Genomic DNA, 17479 nt, shown 5'->3' with positions numbered 1-17479 from the left:
CCCCTAAACTCGATCTAGCACGTAAAGTTACGAACTTTGCGTGCATGCATGGGACTTTGAGCCAAAAAGGCTCTAAAAGAGGCTCTTAAGTTGCATGGGGGCTTCCATGGGTGCAAAAGCAGCCCTTTTCTGCCTTGTAACTCTTCCATGGGCCTAGATCAGAAGCCTCAACCCCCAACCATGCTTGCAATCATGGTTGGTTACCAAGAATGGCTTATAAAAGCCCTAAATCTCCCCAAAAAGGGGATCAAACGAATAAGCAAGCAAGGTACAGACTTTATACCTTTCAAACACTGCAAATGATTCACCAAAATCGAATCCTTCAGTCTCATCTTGATCCTTCTATGCTCCTCCTTCTTCCTTGTGGTCAAAACCCACAAAATCACTCAAAAGCCTTAGATCTTGCACCAAAACGCTTAGGGTTTGCTGTGGAGGGTTTCTGGGAGCATAAAGGGGCGATGGAGGGTGTATAAGGTTGTTTAAATAGGGTGCAAACCCTCAGATTAGGGTTTTGTCCAGACAGAGCCTACTCGTCGAGTCCAGGACCCGACTCGACGAGTCCTATACTTAAATCCCGCGTCTCAACCCGCTTCTACTCGGCGAGTTGGGCCTTCAACTCGCCGAGTCCCAGGCCAAAAATGCAAAATTACTTAAATAAAATACATACTAGGAACCAGGTGCTACAAATCTCCCCCACTTATTTTAGACTTCGTCCTCGAAGTCTGCTGCTCGTTCCTGGAAAAGCTCTAGGTAATGCTCCATCATCTCATCCACCGGCTCCCAAGTCCATTTCGAGCCCTTCCGGTGCTGCCATTGCACCTTTACCAGCTCGACCCTCTTGTTCCTCAGATCCTTCGACTTCCGGTCGAGAATCGCTACAGGCCGCTCGATGTAATTCAGGCTGTCATCAACCTGAATATCCTCTAATGGTACCCCTGCCGAATCGTCCACCAAACATTTCCATAACTGGGAGACGTGAAAAGTGCTATGAATCTGACTGAGTTCGGCTGGCAAATCCAACCTATATGCCACCTTGCCCACCCAGGCTATAACCCTGAAGGGTCCAATATACCTGGGACCCAACTTGCCCCGCTTCCTGAATCGGATGACGCCCTTCCATGGCGACACCTTCAGGAGAACCATATCCCCGACCTGAAACTCCAGATCCGATCGACGCTTGTCGGCATAACTTTTCTGCCGACTCTGAGCAGTCTGAAGTCTGCTCCGAACCTGCTGAATCCTCTCTATCGTCTTGAGCACCACTTCGGTGCTCCCCATGACCCTCTGGCCAACCTCACCCCAACATATCGGGGTTCTGCACTTCCTCCCATATAACATCTCGAAGGGAGGACGGTCAATACTCGCATGATAGCTATTATTATACGAGAACTCCGCCAACGGAAGGTAGGTATCCCAGCTACCTCCGAAGTCTAAAACACATGCCCGCAGCATATCCTCTAGCGTTTGGATGGTCCGCTCGCTCTGACCATCCGTCTGTGGGTGAAAGGCGGTGCTAAAATGCAGACGAGTACCCAGCTCGTCATGAAACTTCTTCCAAAACCTGGAAGTGAACCGCACATCCCTGTCGGAAATCACTGAAACTGGCACTCCGTGCCGAGCTACCACCTCTCGGATATAGATGTCGGCCAACTTTTCGGCCGAAATGCTCTCCTGGATCGGTGTGAAATGGGCACTCTTGGTCAACCGATCCACGATTACCCAAATCGAATCCACTCCTCGTGCAGTCTTGGGAAGCTTGGTAATGAAATCCATGGTAATATCTTCCCATTTCCACAAGGGAATATCTAACGGCTGCATCTTTCCGTGTGGCCTCTGGTGCTCGGCCTTGACCTTCCTGCAGGTCAAGCACCACTCCACATACCATGCTACATCCCGCTTCATGCAGGGCCACCAATAATTAGGACGAAGATCTCTATACATCTTCGTCGCTCCGGGATGGATAGAAAATCTAGATTTGTGTGCCTCCTCCATCAGGATCTGGCGCACGCCTCCATGATAAGGGACCCACACCCATGGTGAAGAGTCAATAACCCTCGGCTATCATAGTCGAAGGAGGAAACTTGGCCCACTCTATGCTCTCTCTTCCGATGTTCCTCCTTCATAGCCTCCTGTTCAGCCTCCCGGATCCGCTCCAACAGTGGAGTTACCACTGTCATCCTCAGACAGATGTCCCTGATTGGCGCTGCCTTGCGGCTAAGCGCATCGGCCACGACATTGGCCTTCCCCGGGTGGTAGAGGATCTCGTAATCATAATCCTTCACCACATCCAGCCACCGACGCTGCCTCATGTTCAGGTTCGGCTGATCCATGAGGTACCTCAAACTCTTGTGGTCCGTGTAAATGGTACAACGAACACCATAGAGGTAATGACGCCAAATCTTGAGGGCAAAAACAATAGCCCCCAGCTCCAAATCATGCGTCGGGTAATTCGCCTCGTAAGGCTTCAGCTGCCTCGAAGCGTGTGCAATAACATGCCCTCTCTACATCAGTACCACGCCCAAACCTGAGATGGACGCATCACAATATACCACAAAATCCTCCATGCCCTCTGCAGGGCTAAGATTGGTGCCTCGCACAATCTCTGTCTCAGTGTCTCGAATGCGGCCTGATACTCAGGCCCTTAGCGAAAGTCTATGGGTTTCCTCGTCAGCCTGGTCAGGGGCACGGCTATCTTGGAGAAGTCCTGAATGAATCTCCGATAGTAGCCTGCCAATCCCAGAAAGCTCCGAATCTCAGATGGAGACCTCGGAACTTCCCACCTCATCACGGCCTCAACCTTGGCCGGGTCCACTGATATCCCGTTCTGGTTGACAAGGTGCCCGAGAAACTGCACCTCGCGCAACCAGAACTCACACTTAGAGAACTTAGCATACAAGCTCTCCCTTCTCAAAGTCTCCAGAACCTCTCGTAGGTGCTCCTCATGCTGCTCTCGCGTCTTGGAGTAAACCAAGATATCATCAATAAACACTATCACAGACCGGTCTAACATCGGTCTACACACGCGGTTCATGAGGTCCATGAACGCGGCAGGAGCATTGGTGAGCCCGAAAGGCATCACCACAAACTCATAGTGGTCATAGCGCGTCCGGAACGTAGTCTTCTGTACATCCTCCTCTCTGACCCTCATCTGATGATACCCTGATCGCAAATCAATCTTGGAGAACCAAGATGCTCCCTGTAGCTGGTCAAAGAGGTCATCAATCCTCGGGAGTGGGTAACGGTTCTTCACCGTTACCTTACTCAACTCCCTATAATCTATACACATCCGATGCGACCCGTCCTTCTTCTTCACAAATAAAATCGGGGCTCCCCAGGGTAAACTGCTCGGTCTAATGAAACCCTTGTCTAACAGCTCCTGCAGCTGTGTAGACAACTCCTGCATCTCAGGAGGAGCCAACCGATACGGTGCCTTGGCTATCGGAGCCGCACCAGGGACTAGTTCAATCCTGAACTCTACCTGCCTCTCCGGAGGTATCCCAAGCAACTCCCCGGGGAATACGTCCGCAACTCTCGTACCACGGGCACATCGCTCACCGTTGCCTTACCCATCTCCCGGGTATCCATCACATAGGCAACAAATCCTGCGCAACCCTGCTGAAGGTAACGCCTAGCTCTCGCTGCTGAACATAAAGCTGGTCCTTGATGTGGCCTCTCGCCCTGAATTACCAGCTCTCCCCCACTTGGGGTCCTGATCCGCACCAACTGCTGCGCATAGTCAATCACCGCCCCATTGGGGTTTAGCCAATCCATACCGATAATAACCTTGTTTCCCCACAAAGGTATGGGAACCAGATCTACCAGATAACGCTCCTCAAACAGTCGCAGGACGTAATCTCGGTAGACCTCTGATGCTCGCACTGACCGGCGTCCGCAATCTCGACCTCTAGAGGGCAATCCAACGTGCCCGACGACTCAGGGAACTTCTTGCTAAGCGCAAGAGAGACAAACGATCGGGTAGCACCCGAATCAAACAATACCTGAACTGGGATACCGTTCACATGAAACGATCCTAAACAGAGCACATACATAACATATCAATATCACAGCGCCATAAAATAAAAGCATAAGAAAGGAATCATACCCGTCACTACACAGGTGCAGCGCGTGCCTCCTCGGCTGTCAACTGAAATGCTCGGCTCCGCACCACTGGAGCCTCTGTCTTGGCCTTCCGGCCATCTGCAATCCACGCTGTCGCTGAAACCTGCGTGCTGGTGCTGCTGCTGACGCTGCTGTCAATCTCGGGCAATTGGCCTTTTTGTGGCCCCTCTGATTGCAATGGAAGCAAATCAGGTCAGTAATCTGTACTGTGGGGGCGAGGGCAGTACAATCCCTGCCAAAGTGCCCCGTATTGCTGCACTTGTAGCAGCCTGACGATCCTGCTCTACAAGCTCCCTCATGCGGCCTGCCGCACTTCCTGCAGCGGCTCTGGCCCAGCTGGCCCTTCGACCTAACGTCGGATCCCTTGGGTTTCTTCCCCGAAACCCCTGTAACCTTCTCAGACTCAACTTTCCTCTTCCTCACATGCTCCAAATCGAGCTCCCTCTCCCGCGCCCTGGCAATCATGGACGCCAGGGTCGGGCAGGCAGAGTAACTGACATGCTCCCGAATATCAGCCCTCAACATATCATGGTAGTGGGTCTTCCGCATCTCCTCATCCCCCACATACTGGGGTACCAAGAATGCTCTCTCCCGGAACTTGGCGGTGATCTCCGCCACTGTCTCCGTAGTCTGCCTCATATCCAAAAACTCTCTGGCCAGCTGTTGAAGCTCTACAGCCGGCACAAACTCAGCTCTGAATCTAGTCATGAAATCTGACCACGTCATGGCCTCGACGGCTGGGGCTCCCAATGAGTCACCAATCGACTCCCACCAGTCTCTAGCTCTATCCCCCAAACATCCCGCAGCAAAGCGGACCTTCGACCCTTCCGAGCAGAAGCTCGTCAACTGCGCAGACTCAATGTCTGCGATCTATCTCCTGGCAGCGATGGGGTCTTTCACCCTGTGATAATCCGGCGCACCACTCCCACGGAAGTCCTTAAAGGACATTGTGCGTGTACTCGTCTGGCTAGATGCCATATCACTCCTGAATACCCGGAGGCGATCCTCCATCAGCTCAATAATCCCCTCCTTGATCGACCCGAAAATGACCGGGGTCGACTCAAGAATGCCTCTCGTGATCTCAGACGAGATGAACTCGCGCAGCCCGTCATCAACCTGCTCGGATCCTGCACCCGAGCCTGATCCTAATCCTGATCCGGAACCTCCTGCTCCATGTCGCGTGGTCACCATACTGAGAAATACACGCATAAATGTCAGGGTCATACATACTCTCAAGAGGTCTAACACACTCTCCAAGTTTCCCGGTTCTGTCTCAACCTTCCTTTATTCGAGTACGGATCCTCTGCTTCCAGTAGTACGGGCCCATACTACCTTCCACATCTTTCCTCAAGAACTGTCTCGACTTCACCAGGTCCCTTAACCAATATCCCTTTCCATCTAGTCTCATCCCAGGCTTTCCTGGGGCACTCTCTGACCTACTCTCCGCCATCAGCTGCACTAGGAGTCCCTACTTCCCTTCCCTAACTAGCTTGCGAGTACTGTTAAATAACCGCTCACTAGTTAGTTAAAGTTAGCCAGGACCCATTAACAACAAAGCAAGAAGCATTCGTGCATCGAGTAACCGCATCAGGCATAACCTAATTAGGCTATCCTACTTCTGACTAAACAGTCCTGGCATACAGCTCGTACAACAGGCATATAAGGAATCCTTCCTAGATCCTTGGCCCTACTCTAGCATGCAGTTCTCAGAATCATATACATCAGGCATACAAGGCATCCTCCTAGATCCTTAGCCCTAATCTAGCATGCAGTTCTCAGAATCATATATCCTATAACTTATTATAACAAGTATGGGTATCTTGGGGGAAAACTTACATGAGCTCGGCTGGTCGCACGCATCACACACCTTGTTCTTTCTCAAAACCCTTTGTCTCAGATTTTAGAAAACCATTTTCTTTGTAAAAATCTTTTAAATCCCTCGGTTTGAATCCAGACACTCCCGAGGGTGTGTCCGAATCCCTCAAACCAGGGCTCTGATACCAACTTGTAACATATCAATTTCCAAGCCCAAATTTTTTTTAAAAATTTAGTAATTCTCAACATAGTTTACCAAAACATTTCCCATGCCATATCATTTGCAAACAAAACTATAACAATGTGTCTGAAATCATAATGTCAAAGTAAAAAATCAATCAGAGTACAATCCCAGAAAACTCCATGCGGAAATCATATGTGTGTGTGATGCGCTGCTACACTGCCGGCTCCTTCCCCTTAGACGAAGAGGTACCTGAAACCAAAACTAAAACTGTAAGCACAAAGCTTAGTGAGTTCCCCCATCATACCACATACCATACAGACATATCGCATACATATTGTCGGGGAATTCTGGGGTGCCCGACCTACCCAGTACGGCCATTCTGGGGTGCCGACCTACCCGTGTCAAGCCATTCTGGGGTGCTGACCTACCTATGTCAAGCCATTCTGGGGTGCTGACCTACCCTTTGGTCCTATCAACCGAATCTCGGGGACTATTCCACCCCTACTGCAACTATCACATATATCATAACGTAAACATATTGTCAGACGTTTCTAGGGTGTCCGACCTACCCTTCGGTCCTAACAACCGAACTTGGGGACTATTCCCTCCCTACTACCACTATCACATATAACATATCATGCCAGCATATAATCATATCATCACATACTGTCAGACATATCTGGGGTGTCTGACCTACCCTCCGGTCCTAACAACCGGACTCTACTACTGTCACATATACATATCATGCTAGCATATAACATATCAGGTAGTAGCAAACCTAGATGATATCACAAAGACGATCATCTAACATACAATTCTTGCTGGTGGGCCGGCATTGTGGCCGTAGATCCACAACCACTGGAAGATAACTCACCTCGAACGAGTAGCTGCTGATAATCTGTGCGGGAAATCTCTGTCTGCTGCTGCTCCGGAAATCCTCCGGCTATAATCCCCACAAAACACTTAAATCAGAGTCTGATATCTATTCTTAGGTTAAAATGACCATTTTACCCCTGACCAAGTCCAAGTCAAAGTCAAAGTCAACTTCCAGTTGACCCGACTCACCGAGTTGGGCCGCCAACTCGTCGAGTCCCTATCTCTTCCACTGTCCTCATTCACGTCTCTACTCGTCAAGTTGGGCCGCCAACTCGTCGAGTCCCTATCTCTTCAACTGTCCACATCCACGACTCTACTCGTCGAGTTTAGCAACGACTCGACGAGTTCTCCTTCTAACACCACCCCGGATGAACCTTCATCCGACTCACCGAGTTGTATGAACAACTCGTCGAGTCCATCTTCATCCTATCAACACGTCCTGTCCTCGGCTCGCCGAGTTGTATGAACAACTCATCGAGTTCATCTTCAAGAGTTGGGAGATTACCTTGGACTCGCCGAGTCGACTCATGCACTCGCCGAGTCCTATGAACTCCAGGACTATGGCTTATCCCGATACGTTTGGGTTACTCTCCTAGACCCTCTAAAACCTTTCTTTCACTCAACTGGGTCTTCTTGGACCATAACAGAAAAGAAGTCAAGCCTCGGACTCGCCGAGTCCTAAGGATGACTCGCCGAGTCGATACAGTCCCAAGTCTATTCCTTGGATTTCTGGTGTACAACTCTTGTCCAAATGATAGATCTAGGCCCTTAAACTCGATCTACCACGTAAAGTTACGAACTTTACGTGCATGCATGGGACTTTGAGCCAAAAAGGCTCTAAAAGAGGCTCTTAAGTTGCATGGGGGCTTCCATGGGTGCAAAAGCAGCCCTTTTCTGCCTTGTAACTCTTCCATGGGCCTAGATCAGAAGCCTCAACCCCCAACCATGCTTGCAATCATGGTTGGTTACCAAGAATGGCTTATAAAAGCCCTAAATCTCCCCAAAAAGGGATCAAACGAATAAGAAAGCAAGGTACAGACTTTATACCTTTCAAACACTGCAAATGATGCACCAAACTCGAATCCTTCAGTCTCCTCTTGATCCTTCTATGCTCTTCCTTCTTCCTTGTGGTCAAAACCCACAAAATCACTCAAAATCCTTAGATCTTGCACCAAAACGCTTAGGGTTTGCTATGGAGGGTTTCTGGGAGCATAAAGGGGCGATGGAGGCTGTATAAGGTTGTTTAAATAGGGTGCAAACCCTCATATTAGGGTTTTGTCCAGACAGAGCCTACTCGTCGAATCCAGGACCCGACTCGACGAGTCCCATACTTAAATCCCGCGTCTCAACCCGCTTCTACTCGGCGAGTTGGGCCTGCAACTCGCCGATTCCCAGGCCAAAAATGCAAAATTACTTAAATAAAATACATACCAGGAACCAGGTGCTACAGTCATGTTTAATCTCGGATTATTCTCAGTTTTGTGACTGGGATGGCGAGGACAAACGAGATGTGAATAATCATGCAAACCCGCTTGGCAACCTCGAGGTCTTTTATCATCTCAAATTGATGTGGTGGTTAACCACACATGTTCCATCAACAATGATAATTTCCAATATGCCCATCATATCTCCTTATAGTCCCTATTATTGTGTCGGTTAACCACACACGCTCCACTAACGACATATAAAGCATGATGTGCGTTCTCATGGATTAGCATACTTTTCACATTTTTCCTAAAGTAACTTGTTAGAACCTATTTTGTTGGTTTGTGCTAGGCATACATGTTTTATAGGCTTTATTACACTTTGTATAGGTGTTTTGTGGATTTTCGGTTGGGTGGGCTGAAAACGTCCCGTTTTCGGTCCATGTGGTGTTTTCGACTGCAAACACTTGTGCTGTTACAGTTCCCTATAAAAAGTGTCCTAGCTTGTCAATTGTCAGTAGTCGTTTGCGGTCAACTGTGTGTGTGGTGTCCATTGTACCATACGTTTTCATCTAATATAAAACGTGTCCAATTTGGATCAATTTTGTTTCTACTCTTTCTTGTAATTGATCATTTCAGCTTGATTGTTTGTTGATCACTAGTTGGTTCCAGATTTGGGGACTTACAATTGGTATCAGAGCCTAACTAGTGTCAACTTGACCAAGCTTGGTTTTGGCTGATTTGGAATTTGTTTGGGGCTTATTATCGCAAATCATTCATTGTTGATGTTGTTGTTGCTGGGTTTTTGCTATTGATCGTGAATTCAAATCCAAAAGGATCGAAAATCTTCTTGAAATCGTCTTTTTCGTCAAAATCTGGGTGTTTTCGGTTGACTTTTGTTCATCGGTTTTAGGCTGAAAACAGTTTTCAATTGTAAATCATTTTCAGCCGAAAACCCGTTTCAGCTATGAACCCTTTTCGATTGTGAACCCCTTTCAGCTGTAAACCCTTTTCAGTTGTGAACCCCTTTCAGCCATGAACTCTTTCGACAGTAAACCCTTTTCAGCTGTGAAACCATTTTCTACTGTGAACCCTTTTCGGCTGTGAACCATTTTCGACTGTGAACCCTTTTTCGACTGTAAACCATTTTTGGTTGTAAACCTTTTTCAATTATGATTTTCTTTGATTTTTAAACAAGTTTTATTTTTGATTAAAAAAAAATTAAAAAAATGGAACCTCAACACTGTGCAATTCATCAAGAACTAGACTCAATCATGGGAACTACAATGAGAATTTTGTGTCTCTTATCAGCAGAAGGATTTCCTGAATGGAAATACAGGATCGAAAAGTACATCAAAATGAAAGATTTTAAGATTTAGAGAAGCATTCTTAGGGGTCCTGTTAGAATCACAACTACCCTGGAAAATGGAACTATAATTGACAAAGAAGTAGAAGACTACACTGATGCGGATTTTGAAAAAATTGAAGAACAGGAAAAGGCACTTGCAACTCTGACTATGGCTTTATCCCCTGACATTGCTCAATGATTTAGGGAGTATGATTCAGCAAAAGCACTTTGGGAAGCATTGATAGAGGTTTACGAAGGAAATGATGACATGAAACAAAGCAGCCAAGACATGCTTCGTCAAATATTCAACTTGTTTAACCATGTTCTGGGAGAGACTCTTGAAACCCAATTGCATAGATTCATCACTCTTACCACTAAGATGAGCACTGCTGGAATTTCTGTACCACGCTCAGAGATTAAAAAGAAACTGCTGAATTCTCTTCCCAAGTCATGGGACATGAATGTGTCTGTGATTAAAAAGACCAAGGATCTTCACCGACTTACTCTTGCTGAAACCATGGCTATCATTAAAACTTGTGATTTGGATGACAAGCAGCGAGAGATAAACCATGTGAACTCTTACTCCACTACAAATCTAGGGATTTCATCAAACAATGCCTTTTCATCTTTCACTGTTCCTCAACCACAAGCTTTCACTGCTCCAAAAACTCAAGATTTCATGGTACCACAAAACCATGCTATTTCATCATCCATGCCTTATCCACAAACCCATACTGTTCCGCATTCGTCCTCCTCTTCAAAAACTCCTGATGTTGTCTCAAACTCCAAGGAAGCTGAAGAAAATCTGGCTTTAGCTTCTGGTCTCGTGAATTGTTAAAATGCTTTTCTAGCTTGAGATTTGCCTCCTCAACTCTCGATTGCTGATATTGATCAAATTCACCCTGAAGACGTGGAAGAAATGGATATTAACTGGCAGATTGCCATGGCGGTATTCAGGGCTAAGCAGTTTTCCAAGAAGACAGGAAAGAACAACTGGGGTATGAATGGAGAAAAGAAAGTTGGGTTCAACAGGAGCAAGCTCAGGTGGTTCACCTGTCATGAGCCGGGTCATTTTTCTCGTGAGTGCCCAAAACCAGATAGAAGGGATAATCATGACAAGACAATGGTGCCAGTGGTGAACAATAGAGGAACAACATCCAACGGTAAAACTGCAAATTTGGCAGTTGTGGCTCAAGCATTTGATTGGGAGGATCATATTCAAGCATTGAACATCTCAGGACCTGAAACTGCTAATTTGGCACAAATAAATGAACTTCCAGATCAACAAGCTGAAGAGGATGCTGAAGCAGAATTGATGCAGCTTTAAATTTTCTTTCATGGTATCTACCACTCCAGAGAAGAAAGAGGTATGTGAAATTTCTTGCTCTAAAAAATGCATAGATACTGTTAAATTTTTGCATGATCAAATAGATTTATTACATAGAGAAAATAAGGACCTTAAGTATGAAGTCTATAATCTTAGGAAAGGACAAAAACCTCTTAAAGAACAATTAGAGGCCAAGACAAATGATTATAGGAAACTTCAGGAAGAATATAGCAACAAATGTGCGAATTATACCTATGTTAAGAAACAACTTGCTAGCTTGACTGACGAGCTTGACACATTGAAAACAAGTTTGTAAATGCAGATTTTAATTTCATAAAATTTGATGTATCAAGCAAGAAAGTTGAGTCTATGATTGAAAATCAATTGAAATTTAAAGCTAACCAGCAAAAGGGTCTAGGGTATGACAATGGTCCTCCTCCTTTCAATCATACTTACACTTCCATCCCTATGACACAAGAAGAAATAAACAGGGAACCACATCTTCAGTATGGTAAACCTACTGTGGTTGTGACATAAAATAGCTCTAAGATGAACAATACTAATGTTTCTACTTCATCTGCAGATTCACTTTTAGTTCAAGGCAAGCAGGCAGCTAGAGAGAGTATTTCTGACAATAATTTTGTTTTGCAAACTGATGTTTCTGATTCAAACAATGATGTTTCTGTTTCTAATTTGAATGATTCTGTTTTGAAATATGATGATGTGAATGTTTCTGATAAGTGTGGTGATGTCTCTGATAAATTTAATAAACCCGTCACTAGCAAATACCTGCCACCTAAGCCAGCCACACAATCTGAACCATGCACGTGCACTTGTGGAAAAAATAAAGAATTCAATAAGGACACTTAATTAGGAAAGAGCGGTACCAGTATCTATATGAAGAAACATACATGTTTCAATTGTGGAATTACTGGTCATATAGCGAGAAATTGTCCAAATCGTCCATATGTTCCTTATTAAGATCAAGGTAGAAAGAATGAGTCACGAGGAAGATCTCTTAAAAGAAAGTCCTTGAGATCTCATTCATTTGATGGTGATTGGAACTCTAATAAAGAAAAAATCGGGTTGAACTTAAAAAGAACAAACAGGTTTTAAACAAAAATTCAACAGGTACTTTTACGAGGCCGAAATTGGGAAAGCCAAGGTTGGCATCGTCAAACTCATCGTCTGGGTCTTCATCTAGTCATAGACGGATACCCAAACGATCAAAAGCAAAGAAAAATATTTCAAAATCACCTGTTAAAAAACCTAATTTCAAATGGATGCCCAAAAATTCGTCAGTCCAATCACCTCAGAGTCCTTTGCATACATCTGGTAATCAATCTGATCTTAAAAACGAAAAAGTTAATTCTGTCAATAGAACAGGTAAATCCAGTGTTTCTAAGTCCTAGGTTCCAAAATCTGACTAATCTCGTGCATTGTGCAAGAACAGCTACGGAGGAATATCGCCAGACCTTGGTATGTCGATAGTGGTTGTTCCAGGCACATGACAGTAGACATCTCCCAATTGCACGACATTCAGAATTTTAATGGGGGGTTTGTTTCCTTTGCGGGAGGAGAATGTGGAAAGATCACTCAAAAGGGTACCGTGACGAATGGTGTGCTTAGCTTTGAGAATGTTAATTATGCTCCCGAGATGAAACACAGTCTGTTGAGCGTATCTCAGATCTGTGATAAAGGCTATTCAACTCATTTTACGAAAAAAGAGTGTCTCATTTTGAAGCCCGGAATCATTATACCTGAAGAATGGATTTTGGTTAGATCGAAGAGGGACGGGAATGCTTACATCATTGACATGAATCATAACATTCCCGAGCAATTCACTTGTCTTTTCTCAAAAGTCTGAACACAATGTCATGCTCTGGCATCGTCGTCTCGGCCATGCAAATTCCAAGAACCTCAATTGTCTTGCTAAAAATGAGATTGTACGTGATCTTCCAATAAAAGACTTCATAACCTTTGAGAAGTGTGTTGCTAGTGCTCAGGGCAAACATCATCGCAAGACACATAAGCCAAAGTTGGTCAACTCAATCAGCAAGGTTCTTTAGTTGTTACATATGGATTTATTTGGTTCGGTCAACGTCCTCAACATCAACAAGAATTCTTACTGCCTAGTTGTGATTGATGATTTCTCATGGTTCACATGGGTCTTCTTCTTATCCAAAAAGAGTGGGATTGCATACCTGATCAAGAAATTCATTGTGATGATTGAGAATCAGACAAATAAAAAGGTGAAGGCGCTTCGAACTGATAATGCCACAGAGTTCAAGAATGCAGTTCTGGATCACTTCTGTGCAGAAAAGGGTATCGTGCGTCAATACAGCTCTGTTGAGACACCACAACAAAATGGTGTTGTAGAACGGAGAAATCGTACTCTGATGGACGCTGCAAGGACTATGCTTTGTGATTCCGAATTACCGGTCTTCTTCTGGGCTGACGCGATCAACACTGCTTGCAATGTCCAGAACCGTGTTCTGATCAACAAATATCATATGAAGACCCCGTATGAAATTCTATATAATCACAAGCCATCGGTTGCTCACTTCAGAATCTTTGGATGTCCTTGCACCCTTCTTCACCTCGAATCCACTCCCAAGTTCAACTCAAAGGCCGATGACTGCTATTTTGTGGGATATGTCACACGCACCGCTTACCGAGTATACAACAAAACCACCAAGCAGATTGTGGAATCTTTTGTCATGCGTTGGCTGGAAGAGAATGAGACAGATGAGAGAGTTGGACCTGACTGTTATTTGATTATGCATCATTGTTTAAATCCTTTAATGTGTATTCGGAAAATGTGTCGGGTTCCTGCTCACGTACAAGTGCAGATGTTGAAGATGAAGAACAATATGTTATATACAGACCACCCTTGGTGACTCCCGTGTCTCCTTTAGTGGATGAAGGTGCTGCAAGTACTTCCTCGGTCCCACCAAGCCAAAGAATTAGTTCTGACGCTGAAGCTAATCCACTTTCCCCTGCTGAAAGAGAATTCATGACAAGAGATTCTTCCGCTTCCACTCCATCATTTATCGAGCTTCTCTTTCCTGAACCTATTTCAAATGAGTATGTGACAAGTACCTCTCACGGTCCTAGATCGTCTAAGGAGAGTGATTCAGCTGAAGACCGATTCATCAATATCAACAACCTTCCTGTCTCAATCAATGACATCAGCCATGAAATTCCTACCAAAGTTTAACGCGATCATCCTATCGAAAATGTCATTGGTCCAATGGCCGACGGAGTTAAAACGAGAAGTCAAAGTGGAGATGTCAATTCGTGTCTCTACTCTTGCTTTATATCTCAGATCGAGCCCAAGAGTGTCGTCATGGCTTTAAACAAACCAAGCTGGGTAGATGCGATGCATGAAGAACTGAATCAATTTGAAAAATTGGGAGTGTGGAAGCTGGTTGAGTTACCGAAAGGCAAGAAGTCTTTGGACACGCGCTGGGTTTTCAGAAATAAGCAAGATGATTTTGGGGCGATTGTGCGCAATAAAGCTCGATTGGTCGTTCGTGGATTCAGGCGGATATAGGGTCTTGACTACACAGATGTATATGCTCCGGTAGCGCGTTTGGAAGGCATTCGTATTTTCCTAGCATATGCTTCTTACATGGGCTTTACATTTTATCCAATGGATGTCAAGACCACCTTCTTGTACAGAGTTGTGAAAGAGGAAATTTATGTTGATCAACCTCCAGGGTTTATCAATTCAAAGTTTCCAAATCATGTTTACAAGTTGGACAAGGCTCTATATGGATTACATCAGGCTCCTCGAGCTTGGTATGCAACCCTCACGGAACATCTGCTCGAGCATGGATATACAAGGGGAACGATTGATCAGACCTTATTCATCAAGCATGTGGATGCTAACTTGATTCTTGTACAGATCTATGTGGATGATATCATCTTCGGGTCGACAAGTACAAAGCTATGCAAAGAGTTTGAGGATGTTATGAAGAAAAGATTTGAGATGAGCTCGTTGGGTGAGATGACAATGTTTCTAGGTCTTCAAGTTTGACAAGATTCAGCCGGAATTTTAATACATGAAGGCAAATATGTCGAAGACATGCTCGAGAAGTTTGGCTTTTAAGATTGAAAGATTGCTTTGACACCAATAGCAGAAAGACCACTATTGACTCCAGATCCAGATGGGGAATCCATAGATCAAATAGAATATTGATCGATGATCGGATCCCTTATGTATCTGACTGCTAGCAGACCCGACATCATGTTTGCAGTCTGTCAATGCGCTCGTTATCAGGCTAATCCTAAACTTTCTCATTTAATTGTTGTCAAAAGGATTTTTAGGTATCTTAAAGGTAGCCCTAAAATGGGTCTTTGGTATCCTAAAAATCCCGATTTAGATTTGTATGCATTTGCTGACAGTAATTATGGAGGATGTGACCTTGACAGGAAATAAACATCTGGTGGGTGCCAGTTTTTAGGAGATCGGTTGGTGTCATGGCAATGTATGAAACAACAAATTGTGTCAACTTCAACAGCTGAAGCTGAATACGTTGATGCCTCTGCTTGTTGCTCTCAAGTCATCTGGATTCAGCACCAACTTCTGGATTATGGTTTGAATTTTCTTGACACTCCCATCTTCTGTGACAATGATGTTGCCATCCAAATCGCTAGAAATCCAGTTAACATTCCAAAACCAAGCACATCGATATAAGGGTTCATTTTATTCGAGACTGTTATGAGCGTTCGCTCATTCGTTTGGAACAAATCCACACTGATAATAATGTGGCGGATTTGTTTACCAAACCCTTCAGTAAAGCTCAATTCGATGTGCTTGTGAGCTTTCTAAAAATGATCCGTTTTGAAGACTAATTTTTTTTCTCAACTTAGTGTAAATTTGCGCATTTCATTTTCATTTTTATTTATTTTCTCTCCTATGCACAAATTTAGGGGGAGAAATCAAAATACAAAAAAAATTAGAAAACAAAAAACCAAAAATATGTACTTACGTTTGTCTTTTGTAGGTTCTTATTTGGGAAGTGATATCAGTAAAAAGTGATAACGGGCAGTTGAAACAAGTGTAAGGTACTGAATCTGAATTGTTTAGACTCTGTGTTCAATGCGTTGGTAGGCACGAAGGATTCAAAAGGACTGGACTAGATGTAGTTTGACCTTGAAAGAACTTGACAGTATGGACTTAGATAGTTTTATTTTGGTCTGATAATACGATGCTTGGGTAGGTTGAGTAGTGAGATAAACATGGAAACCTGCGGGATACACTAAAAGACATATGTATCTGGAACTGTGGTTTAACATTTCCTTGATGTATGGTCTCATGACCTTAATTCTGGCACTGATAGGGTAACTGGGGGGTTCTGATAAAGTAGGTCTGTAGAAAATTGTTTTCTTACTTTCTATCTGTCAGTCATATGTTGCTTCCTTTGCGTGATTGGAACATATCCGACCTAGAATACAACATATGCAACTCTATTTCTATGCACCTTCTTATCTATGCTTTTTTTTCTGACTGATAGTCATATGATGTCTCCTTTGCGTGATTGAAACAATCCGACCTGGGACACAGCATATGCACCCTACTATCTCTCTGGCCCTCTACCTATGTTAGTCATATGTTGTTCCCTCTGTGTGACTGGAAAACATCGGACCTGGGATACAACATATGCACTTTTATATCTGACTTCTTTCTTAATGATTCTCTACTCACCTAAAGTAAAGAGTTCTTTGGAAGTTCTTGATTACCGGGCTATATCGGGAAGTGGGGAACATGTTCTAGTGCATCTAAAATTGAACTACTTAAAAGGTTGTCTGTAGATCTCGCTGCTGAATTTAAGTGGACAACAATATCATTGGTCGTTGTCAGCTAAATGGTCCATTTAGGAATAAGATCACAATGTCTGGTCACTTATAATCTGTCAAATTTGTCCATATCATTGGTGTTTAAGTGGACCACAATACCAGTGATTGACCAGATCTAAGAATGCAGGTGTGTACTGATAAACGATATTGAATTGCCTGACAACTTTGATCCTAAATGTCTTCAATTTAGCTATTGTTTTTGTTTTTGTTAAATTTGTTCATAGTTTTCCTCTATGCACAAATTTAAGGGGGATAATTAAAAAATTTTAAAATCAAACAAAAATCAGAAAAATTAAAAATCCAAAAATAATGTTATTTCTGTTTTATTTCTTTTTTTATAAAATTCAAAAAATCCAAAAATATTTTTGCTTATGTTTTATTTTTTCAGAAAATATGAAAAATCCAAAAATATTGTGTGCTAAGTTTTCTTTTAGTTTTGTTTTTATCTCAAATTTTCTTTGTCTTGAAAAGTGAATTCATATGTAGATGAGACTCATGGAGACTGTATCGAGATTTTCTGA

Source organism: Lactuca virosa, chromosome 8 (assembly GCF_052849685.1).
Source record: "Lactuca virosa cultivar CGN04683 chromosome 8, Lactuca_virosa_CGN04683_v6, whole genome shotgun sequence".
NCBI classification, from domain to species: domain Eukaryota; kingdom Viridiplantae; phylum Streptophyta; class Magnoliopsida; order Asterales; family Asteraceae; genus Lactuca; species Lactuca virosa.
The sequence above is the reverse complement of the archived record's forward strand: the minus strand, read 5'-3'. Positions refer to the sequence as shown.